This window comes from Palaemon carinicauda, chromosome 42 (assembly GCF_036898095.1).
Source record: "Palaemon carinicauda isolate YSFRI2023 chromosome 42, ASM3689809v2, whole genome shotgun sequence".
Lineage (NCBI taxonomy): Eukaryota > Metazoa > Arthropoda > Malacostraca > Decapoda > Palaemonidae > Palaemon > Palaemon carinicauda.
In genome coordinates this window covers 35277580-35290228 of record NC_090766.1, presented here as the reverse complement: position 1 = coordinate 35290228, position 12649 = coordinate 35277580, and positions in this window count along the sequence as shown.

Sequence of the window (12649 nt, the reverse complement as noted above, 5' to 3'; positions counted from 1 at the left end):
TCACCATCGTAGCTAATTGGTAGTTTGTTACTTGGCATTCAATTAATGATAAATTTTGCACATTTTTACGTGTTTTTCATATTCAAATAAGCCATATATATTTTTGATACATTAATGTCTGGATTCTCTTAACAACCTCGGGATCAGAGCCCCAGGCAAAATCATACAAAGACAAGAGCTTGGCTCCGGCCGGGAATCGAACCCTGGTCGGCAAGCTTGTACAGACAGTGACTAACCCACTTGGCCACGAAGAAAGATAAAAAGTCAATGACAATTCTTCTGTACTTATACCTGTCGAATTCAGGTATTTTGTACTTAGAATTGAAATCAACCCATCTTCACCATCGTAGCTAATTGGTAGTTTGTTACTTGGCATTCAATTAATGATAAATTTTGCACATTTTTACGTGTTTTTCATATTCAAATAAGCCATATATATTTTTGATACATTAATGTCTGGATTCTCTTAACGACCTCGGGATCAGAGCCCCAGGCAAACTCACACAAAGACAAGAGCTTGGCTCCGGCCGGGAATTGAACCCTGGTCGGCAAGCTTGTACACACAGTGACTAACCCACTTGGCCACGAAGAAAGATAAAAAGTCAATGACAATTTTTCTGTACTTATACCTGTTGAATTCAGGTATTTTATACTTAGAATTGAAATCAACCCATCTTCACTATCGTAGCTAATTGGTAGTTTGTTACTTGGCATTCAATTAATGATAAATTTTGCACATTTTTACGTGTTTTTCATATTCAAATAAGCCATATATATTTTTGATACATTAATGTCTGGATTCTCTTAACGACCTCGGGATCAGAGCCCCAGGCGAAATCACACAAAGACAAGAGCTTGGCTCCGGCCGGGAATCGAACCCTAGTCGGCAAGCTTGTACAGACAGTGACTAACCCACTTGGCCACGAAGAAAGATAAAAAGTCAATGACAATTCTTCTGTACTTATACCTGTCGAATTCAGGTATTTTGTACTTAGAATTGAAATCAACCCATCTTCACCATCGTAGCTAATTGGTAGTTTGTTACTTGGCATTCAATTAATGATAAATTTTGCACATTTTTACGTGTTTTTCATATTCAAATAAGCCATATATATTTTTGATACATTAATGTCTGGATTCTCTTAACGACCTCGGGATCAGAGCCCCAGGCGAAATCACACAAAGACAAGAGCTTGGCTCCGGCCGGGAATTGAACCCTGGTCGGCAAGCTTGTACACACAGTGACTAACCCACTTGGCCACGAAGAAAGATAAAAAGTCAATGACAATTCTTCTGTACTTATACCTGTCGAATTCAGGTATTTTGTACTTAGAATTGAAATCAACCCATGTTCACCATCGTAGCTAACTGGTAATTTGTGATTTGGCATTCAATTAATGATAAATTTTGCACATTTTTATGTGTTTTTCATATTCAAATAAGCCATATATATTTTTGATACATTATTGTCTGGATTTTCTTAACGACCTCGGGATCAGAGCCCCAGGCGAAATCACACAAAGACAAGAGCTTGGCTCCTGCCGGGAATCGAACCCTATTCGGCAAGCTTGTACAGACAGTGACCAACCCACTTGGCCACGAAGAAAGATAAAAAGTCAATGACAATTCTTCTGTACTTATACCTGTCGAATTCAGGTATTTTGTACTTAGAATTGAAATTAACCTATCTTCACCATCGTAGCTAATTGGTAGTTTGTTACTTGGCATTCAATTAATGATAAATTTTGCACATTTTTACGTGTTTTTCATATTCAAATAAGCCATATATATTTTTGATACATTAATGTCTGGATTCTCTTAAGGACCTTGGGATCAGAGCCCCAGGCGAAATCACACAAAGACAAGAGCTTGGCTCCGGCCGGGAATCGAACCCTGGTCGGCAAGCTTGTACAGACAGTGACTAACCCACTTGGCCACGAAGAAAGATAAAAAGTCAATGACAATTCTTCTGTACTTATACCTGTCGAATTCAGGTATTTTGTACTTAGAATTGAAATCAACCCATCTTCACCATCGTAGCTAATTGGTAGTTTGTTACTTGGCATTCAATTAATGATAAATTTTGCACATTTTTACGTGTTTTTCATATTCAAATAAGCCATATATATTTTTGATACATTAATGTCTGGATTCTCTTAACGACCTCGGGATCAGAGCCCCAGGCGAAATCACACAAAGACAAGAGCTTGGCTCCGGCCAGGAATCGAACCCTGGTCGGCAAGCTTGTACAGACAGTGACTAACTCACTTGGTCACGAAGAAAGATAAAAAGTCAATGACAATTTTTCTGTACTTATACCTGTCGAATTCAGGTATTTTGTACTTAGAATTGAAATCAACCCATCTTCACCATCGTAGCTAATTGGTAGTTTGTTACTTGACATTCAATTAATGATAAATTTTGCACATTTTTACGTGTTTTTCATATTAAAATAAGCCATATATATTTTTGATACATTAATGTCTGGATTCTCTTAACGACCTCGGGATCAGAGCCCCAGGCGAAATCACTCAAAGACAAGAGCTTGGCTCCGGCCGGGAATCGAACCCTAGTCGGCAAGCTTGTACAGACAGTGACTAACCCACTTGGCCACGAAGAAAGATGAAAAGTCAATGACAATTCTTCTGTATTTATACCTGTCGAGTTCAGGTATTTTGTACTTAGAATTGAAATCAACCCATCTTCACCATCGTAGCTAATTGGTAGTTTGTTACTTGGCATTCAATTAATGATAAATTTTGCACATTTTTACGTGTTTTTCATATTCAAAGAAGCCAGATATATTTTTGATACATTATTGTCTGGATTCTCTTAACAACCTCGGGATCAGAGCCCCAGGCAAAATCACACAAAGACAAGAGCTTGGCTCCGGCCGGGAATCGAACCCTGGTCGGCAAGCTTGTACAGACAGTGACTAACCCACTTGGCCACGAAGAAAGATAAAAAGTCAATGACAATTCTTCTGTACTTATACCTGTCGAATTCAGGTATTTTGTACTTAGAATTGAAATCAACCCTTCTTTACCATCGTAGCTAATTGGTAGTTTGTTACTTGGCATTCAATTAATGATAAATTTTGCACATTTTTATGTGTTTTTCATATTCAAATAAGCCATATATATTTTTGATACATTAATGTCTGGATTCTCTTAACGACCTCGGGATCAGAGCCCCAGGCAAAATCACACAAAGACAAGAGCTTGGCTCCGGCCGGGAATTGAACCCTGGTCGGCAAGCTTGTACACACAGTGACTAACCCACTTGGCCACGAAGAAAGATAAAAAGTCAATGACAATTCTTCTGTACTTATTCCTGTCGAATTCAGGTATTTTGTACTTAGAATTGAAATCAACCCATCTTCACCATCGTAGCTAATTGGTAGTTTGTTACTTGGCATTCAATTAATGATAAATTTTGCACATTTTTACGTGTTTTTCATATTCAAATAAGCCATATATATTTTTGATACATTAATATCTGGATTCTCTTAACGACCTCGGGATCAGAGCCCCAGGCGAAATCACACAAAGACAAGAGCTTGGCTCCGGCCGGGAATCGAACCCTGGTCGGCAAGCTTGTACAGACAGTGACTAGCCCACTTGGCCACGAAGAAAGATAAAAAGTCAATGACAATTCTTCTGTACTTATACCTGTCGAATTCAGGTATTTTATACTTAGAATTGAAATCAACCCGTGTTCACCATCGTAGCTAATTGGTAGTTTGTTACTTGGCATTCAATTAATGATAAATTTTGCACATTTTTACATGTTTTTCATATTCAAATAAGCCATATATATTTTTGATACATTAATGTCTGGATTCTCTTAACGACCTCGGGATCAGAGCCCCAGGCGAAATCACACAAAGACAAGAGCTTGGCTCCGGCCGGGAATCGAACCCTAGTCGGCAAGCTTGTAGAGACAGTGACTAACCCACTTGGCCACGAAGAAAGATAAAAAGTCAATGACACTTCTTCTGTACTTATACCTGTCGAATTCATGTATTTTGTACTAAGAATTGAAATCAACCCATCTTCACCATCGTAGCTAATTGGTAGTTTGTTACTTGGCATTCAATTAATGATAAATTTTGTACATTTTTACATGTTTTTCATATTCAAATAAGCCATATATATTTTTGATACATTAATATCTGGATTCTCTTAACGACCTCGGGATCAGAGCCCCAGGCGAAATCACACAAAGATAAGAGCTTGGCTCCGGCCGGGAATCGAACCCTGGTCGGCAAGCTTGTACAGACAGTGACTAACCCACTTGGCCACGAAGAAAGATAAAAAGTCAATGACAATTCTTCTGTACTTATACCTGTCGAATTCATGTATTTTGTACTTAGAATTGAAATCAACCCATGTTCACCATCGTAGCTAATTGGTAATTTGTTATTTGGCATCAAATTAATGATAAATTTTGCACATTTTTACGTGTTTTTCATATTCAAATAAGCCATATATATTTTTGATACATTAATGTCTGGATTCTCTTAACGACCTCGGGATCAGAGCCCCCGGCGAAATCACACAAAGACAAGAGCTTGGCTCCTGCCGGGAATCGAACCCTATTCGGCAAGCTTGTACAGACAGTGACTAACCCACTTGGCCACGAAGAAAGATAAAAAGTCAATGACATTTCTTCTGTACTTATACCTGTCGAATTCAGGTATTTTGTACTTAGAATTGAAATTAACCCATCTTCACCATCGTAGCTAATTGGTAGTTTGTTACTTGGCATTCAATTAATGATAAATTTTGCACATTTTTACATGTTTTTCATATTCAAATAAGCCATATATATTTTTGATACATTAATGTCTGGATTCTCTTAACGACCTCGGGATCAGAGCCCCAGGCGAAATCACACAAAGACAAGAGCTTGGCTCCGGCCGGGAATCGAACCCTAGTCGGCAAGCTTGTAGAGACAGTGACTAACCCACTTGGCCACGAAGAAAGATAAAAAGTCAATGACACTTCTTCTGTACTTATACCTGTCGAATTCAGGTATTTTGTACTAAGAATTGAAATCAACCCATCTTCACCATCGTAGCTAATTGGTAGTTTGTTACTTGGCATTCAATTAATGATAAATTTTGTACATTTTTACATGTTTTTCATATTCAAATAAGCCATATATATTTTTGATACATTAATGTCTGGATTCTCTTAACGACCTCGGGATCAGAGCCCCAGGCGAAATCACACAAAGACAAGAGCTTGGCTCCGGCCGGGAATCGAACCCTGGTCGGCAAGCTTGTACAGACAGTGACTAACCCACTTGGCCACGAAGAAAGATAAAAAGTCAATGACAATTCTTCTGTACTTATACCTGTCGAATTCAGGTATTTTGTACTTAGAATTGAAATCAACCCATGTTCACCATCGTAGCTAATTGGTAATTTGTTATTTGGCATCAAATTAATGAAAAATTTTGCACATTTTTACGTGTTTTTCATATTCAAATAAGCCATATATATTTTTGATACATTAATGTCTGGATTCTCTTAACGACCTCGGGATCAGAGCCCCCGGCGAAATCACACAAAGACAAGAGCTTGGCTCCTGCCGGGAATCGAACCCTATTCGGCAAGCTTGTACAGACAGTGACTAACCCACTTGGCCACGAAGAAAGATAAAAAGTCAATGACATTTCTTCTGTACTTATACCTGTCGAATTCAGGTATTTTGTACTTAGAATTGAAATTAACCCATCTTCACCATCGTAGCTAATTGGTAGTTTGTTACTTGGCATTCAATTAATGATAAATTTTGCAAATTTTTACGTGTTTTTCATATTCAAATAAGCCATATATATTTTTGATACATTAATGTCTGGATTCTCTTAAGGACCTCGGGATCAGAGCCCCAGGCGAAATCACACAAAGACAAGAGCTTGGCTCCGGCCGGGAATCGAACCCTGGTCGGCAAGCTTGTACAGACAGTGACTAACCCACTTGGCCACGAAGAAAGATGAAAAGTCAATGACACTTCTTCTGTACTTATACCTGTCGAATTCAGGTATTTTGTACTAAGAATTGAAATCAACCCATCTTCACCATCGTAGCTAATTGGTAGTTTGTTACTTGGCATTCAATTAATGATAAATTTTGCACATTTTTACGTGTTTTTCATATTCAAATAAGCCATATATATTTTTGATACATTAATGTCTGGATTCTCTTAACGACCTCGGGATCAGAGCCCCAGGCGAAATCACACAAAGACAAGAGCTTGGTTCCAGCCGGGAATCGAACCCTGGTCGGCAAGCTTGTACAGACAGTGACTAACCCACTTGGCCACGAAGAAAGATAAAAAGTCAATGACAATTCTTCTGTACTTATACCTGTCGAATTCAGGTATTTTGTACTTAGAATTGAAATCAACCCATGTTCACCATCGTAGCTAATTGGTAATTTGTTATTTGGCATCCAATTAATGATAAATTTTGCACATTTTTACGTGTTTTTCATATTCAAATAAGCCAGATATATTTTTGATACATTAATGTCTGGATTCTCTTAACGACCTCGGGATCAGAGCCCCAGGCGAAATCGCACAAAGACAAGAGCTTGGCTCCTGCCGGGAATCGAACCCTATTCGGCAAGCTTGTACAGACAGTGACTAACCCACTTGGCCACGAAGAAAGATAAAAAGTCAATGACATTTCTTCTGTACTTATACCTGTCGAATTCAGGTATTTTGTACTTAGAATTGAAATTAACCCATCTTCACCATCGTAGCTAATTGGTAGTTTGTTACTTGGCATTCAATTAATGATAAATTTTGCACATTTTTACGTGTTTTTCATATTCAAATAAGCCATATATATTTTTGATACATTAATGTCTGGATTCTCTTAACAACCTCGGGATCAGAGCCCCAGGCAAAATCATACAAAGACAAGAGCTTGGCTCCGGCCGGGAATCGAACCCTGGTCGGCAAGCTTGTACAGACAGTGACTAACCCACTTGGCCACGAAGAAAGATAAAAAGTCAATGACAATTCTTCTGTACTTATACCTGTCGAATTCAGGTATTTTGTACTTAGAATTGAAATCAACCCATCTTCACCATCGTAGCTAATTGGTAGTTTGTTACTTGGCATTCAATTAATGATAAATTTTGCACATTTTTACGTGTTTTTCATATTCAAATAAGCCATATATATTTTTGATACATTAATGTCTGGATTCTCTTAACGACCTCGGGATCAGAGCCCCAGGCAAACTCACACAAAGACAAGAGCTTGGCTCCGGCCGGGAATTGAACCCTGGTCGGCAAGCTTGTACACACAGTGACTAACCCACTTGGCCACGAAGAAAGATAAAAAGTCAATGACAATTTTTCTGTACTTATACCTGTTGAATTCAGGTATTTTATACTTAGAATTGAAATCAACCCATCTTCACTATCGTAGCTAATTGGTAGTTTGTTACTTGGCATTCAATTAATGATAAATTTTGCACATTTTTACGTGTTTTTCATATTCAAATAAGCCATATATATTTTTGATACATTAATGTCTGGATTCTCTTAACGACCTCGGGATCAGAGCCCCAGGCGAAATCACACAAAGACAAGAGCTTGGCTCCGGCCGGGAATCGAACCCTAGTCGGCAAGCTTGTACAGACAGTGACTAACCCACTTGGCCACGAAGAAAGATAAAAAGTCAATGACAATTCTTCTGTACTTATACCTGTCGAATTCAGGTATTTTGTACTTAGAATTGAAATCAACCCATCTTCACCATCGTAGCTAATTGGTAGTTTGTTACTTGGCATTCAATTAATGATAAATTTTGCACATTTTTACGTGTTTTTCATATTCAAATAAGCCATATATATTTTTGATACATTAATGTCTGGATTCTCTTAACGACCTCGGGATCAGAGCCCCAGGCGAAATCACACAAAGACAAGAGCTTGGCTCCGGCCGGGAATCGAACCCTGGTCGGCAAGCTTGTACACACAGTGACTAACCCACTTGGCCACGAAGAAAGATAAAAAGTCAATGACAATTCTTCTGTACTTATACCTGTCGAATTCAGGTATTTTGTACTTAGAATTGAAATCAACCCATGTTCACCATCGTAGCTAACTGGTAATTTGTGATTTGGCATTCAATTAATGATAAATTTTGCACATTTTTATGTGTTTTTCATATTCAAATAAGCCATATATATTTTTGATACATTATTGTCTGGATTTTCTTAACGACCTCGGGATCAGAGCCCCAGGCGAAATCACACAAAGACAAGAGCTTGGCTCCTGCCGGGAATCGAACCCTATTCGGCAAGCTTGTACAGACAGTGACCAACCCACTTGGCCACGAAGAAAGATAAAAAGTCAATGACACTTCTTCTGTACTTATACCTGTCGAATTCAGGTATTTTGTACTTAGAATTGAAATTAACCTATCTTCACCATCGTAGCTAATTGGTAGTTTGTTACTTGGCATTCAATTAATGATAAATTTTGCACATTTTTACGTGTTTTTCATATTCAAATAAGCCATGTATATTTTTGATACATTAATGTCTGGATTCTCTTAAGGACCTTGGGATCAGAGCCCCAGGCGAAATCACACAAAGACAAGAGCTTGGCTCCGGCCGGGAATCGAACCCTGGTCGGCAAGCTTGTACAGACAGTGACTAACCCACTTGGCCACGAAGAAAGATAAAAAGTCAATGACAATTCTTCTGTACTTATACCTGTCGAATTCAGGTATTTTGTACTTAGAATTGAAATCAACCCATCTTCACCATCGTAGCTAATTGGTAGTTTGTTACTTGGCATTCAATTAATGATAAATTTTTCACATTTTTACGTGTTTTTCATATTCAAATAAGCCATATATATTTTTGATACATTAATGTCTGGATTCTCTTAACGACCTCGGGATCAGAGCCCCAGGCGAAATCACACAAAGACAAGAGCTTGGCTCCGGCCGGGAATCGAACCCTGGTCGGCAAGCTTGTACAGACAGTGACTAACCCACTTGGCCACGAAGAAAGATAAAAAGTCGATGACAATTCTTCTGTACTTATACCTGTCGAATTCAGGTATTTTGTACTTAGAATTGAAATCAACCCAGGTTCACCATCGTAGCTAATTGGTAGTTTGTTATTTGGCATTCAATTAATGATAAATTTTGCACATTTTTACGTGTTTTTCATATTTAAATAAGCCATGTATATTTTTGATACATTTATTGTGTGGATTTTCTTAACGACCTCGGGATCAGAGCCCCAGGCGAAATCACACAAAGACAAGAGCTTGGCTCCGGCCGGGAATCGAACCCTGGTCGGCAAGCTTGTTCAGACAGTGACTAACCCACAATGACAATTCTTCTGTACTTATACCTGTCGAATTCAGGTATTTTGTACTTAGAAATTGAAATCAACCCATCTTCACCATCGTAGCTAATTGGTAGTTGGTTACTTGGCATTCAATTAATGATAAATTTTGTACATTTTTACGTGTTTTTCATATTCAAATAAGCCATATATATTTTTGATACATTAATGTCTGGATTCTCTTAACGACCTCGGGATCAGAGCCCCAGGCGAAATCACAAAAAAGAATTGTCATTGACTTTTTATCTTTCTTTGTGGCCAAGTGGTTTAGTCACTGTCTGTACAAGCTTGCCGACCAGGGTTCGATTCCCGGCCGGAGCCAAGCTCTTGTCTTTTTGTGATTTCGCCTGGGGCTCTGATCACGAGGTCGTTAAGAGAATCTAGACATTAATGTATCAAAAATATATATGGCTTATTTGAATTTGAAAAACACGTAAAAATGTACAAAATTTATCATTAATTGAATTCCAAGTAACAAACTACCAATTAGCTACGATAGTGAAGATGGGTTGATTTCAATTCTAAGTACAAAATACCTGAATTCGACAGGTATAAGTACAGAAGAATTGTCATTGACTTTTTATCTTTCTTCGTGGCCAAGTGGGTTAGTCACTGTCTGTACAAGCTTGCCGACCAGGGTTCGATTCCCGGCCGGAGCCAAGCTCTTGTCTTTTTGTGATTTCGCCTGGGGCTCTGATCCCGAGGTCGTTAAGAGAATCCAGACATTAATGTATCAAAAATATACATGGCTTATTTGAATATGAAAAACACGTAAAAATGTGCAAAATTTATCATTAATTGAATGCCAAGTAACAAACTACCAATTAGATACGATGGTGAAGATGGGTTGATTTCAATTCTAAGTACAAAATACCTGAATTCGACAGGTATAAGTACAGAAGAATTGTCATTGACTTTTTATCTTTCTTCGTGGCCAAGTGGGTTAGTCACTGTGTGTACAAGCTTGCCGACCAGGGTTCGATTCCCGGCCGGAGCCAAGCTCTTGTCTTTGTGTGATTTCGCCTGGGGCTCTGATCCCGAGGTCGTTAAGAGAATCCAGACATTAATGTATCAAAAATATATATGGCTTATTTGAATATGAAAAACACGTAAAAATGTGCAAAATTTATCATTAATTGAATGCCAAGTAACAAACTACCAATTAGCTACGATGGTGAAGATGGGTTGATTTCAATTCTAAGTACAAAATACCTGAATTCGACAGGTATAAGTACAGAAGAATTGTCATTGACTTTTTATCTTTCTTCGTAGCCAAGTGGGTTAGTCACTGTGTGTACAAGCTTGCCGACCAGGGTTCAATTCCCGGCCGGAGCCAAGCTCTTGTCTTTGTGTGATTTCGCCTTGGGCTCTGATCCCGAGGTCGTTAAGAGAATCCAGACATTAATGTATCAAAAATATACATGGCTTATTTGAATATGAAAAACACGTAAAAATGTGCAAAATTTATCATTAATTGAATGCCAAGTAACAAACTACCAATTAGCTACGATGGTGAAGATGGGTTGATTTCAATTCTAAGTACAAAATACCTGAATTCGACAGGTATAAGTACAGAAGAATTGTCATTGACTTTTTATCTTTCTTCGTGGCCAAATGGGTTAGTCACTGTCTGTACAAGCTTGCCGACCAGGGTTCGATTCCCGGCCGGAGCCAAGCTCTTGTCTTTGTGTGATTTTGCCTGGGGCTCTGATCCCGAGGTCGTTAAGAGAATCCAGACATTAATGTATCAAAAATATATATGGCTTATTTGAATATATATATATATATATACATATATATATATATATATATATATATATATATATATATATATATATATATATATATATATATATGTGTGTGTGTGTGTGTGTTTGTGTGTGTGTGTGTCTATAAATTTATAGCTGCATGAGCAAGTAACAAACATTCATATATTGCAAGAGCTGTTATATTGGGCAAGTTAGCTACCGTATTCCTTGCTTTATTTTGTAATCCAATTACTGTATGATCTCTTAGATAACGAAATGAAAGGCTATTCAAAACTTTCCCAGAACATTCTCTCTCTCTCTCTCTCTCTCTCTCTCTCTCTCTCTCTCTCTCTCTCTCTCTCTCTCTCTCTCTCTCTTTCATTAACATCATCTGATCAACTGTATCAATAGATAATACCAGAAATGTGTTCATTAGCTATATGAGATTATAGGAAACTGCTTATTTAGGGTTATACAGTCTCCGTGCGAAGGTCATTTGACTTTAAATAATTAAACAATGCTTATAGCATCCTCCTCAATTGAAAACAGGAGGCAAAATGTCAATTTTCCCTATAGTCAATTCATTTTAGTGAGGCAGACTGGTACCGACTCGCAGCAGGTGGCCTTTTACCTCGGAAAAATTTCTTGCTATCTGATTGGTTAGAAATATCTTGTCCAACTAATAAGCGATCAGAAAACTTTTCCGAGCTAAAGGGGCACCCCTGTGAGTCGGTGCAAATCTGCCTCGCTAAAAAAAAATTGACTATAGTTTCTCCGAAATGTGTATCTAGAAAGGTAAGCAAAATTTAGATTACAACCAAATTTACGATTCCAACTTTGACTACGTTAGTTACATTGATAAAGTCCACAACTCTTTGAGAAAATTTCAACTTAAACTTCGTCCTTATTGGCAACTTTCCCCCCTGCCCCCCCCCCCCTCTCTCCTCATACATGTAGACTGATAATGAGACGTCTTAATATGGGTTTTCTTCATTTATTACTGAAAGTTCGTTCGTAAGTTCACAGTACACAGCTACCCTCTCAGGTGAGGGACTTGTCAACTCGAGCGCCCAAAGGCAACTAACTCCCTTCCTACCAAAATGCAATCTTGTACAATAACATGCTGAGATATATGTTCTTTTTGGAATTCTCATGATTAAAGGGTTCATTTACCTTGATGTACAACACACATCTAAATACAAGAATTAGGACACACATACTAAATTTGTTGCCTAAAATATCTTTTTTATTATCCTGGATATCAATGATCCTAACTGGTCAAAGGATACTTGTGAATTGGTAAGGAAACGACAGTATATGATCAGTTTCCTAGCCATCTCTTCATCAAGGGTTTGACCATAGTGGTAATAAATTGGTGCGTTTATATATATATATATATATATATATATATATATATATATATATATAGATATATATATATATATATATATATATATATATATATATATATATATATATATATACTGTATATATATATATATGTGTATATATGCA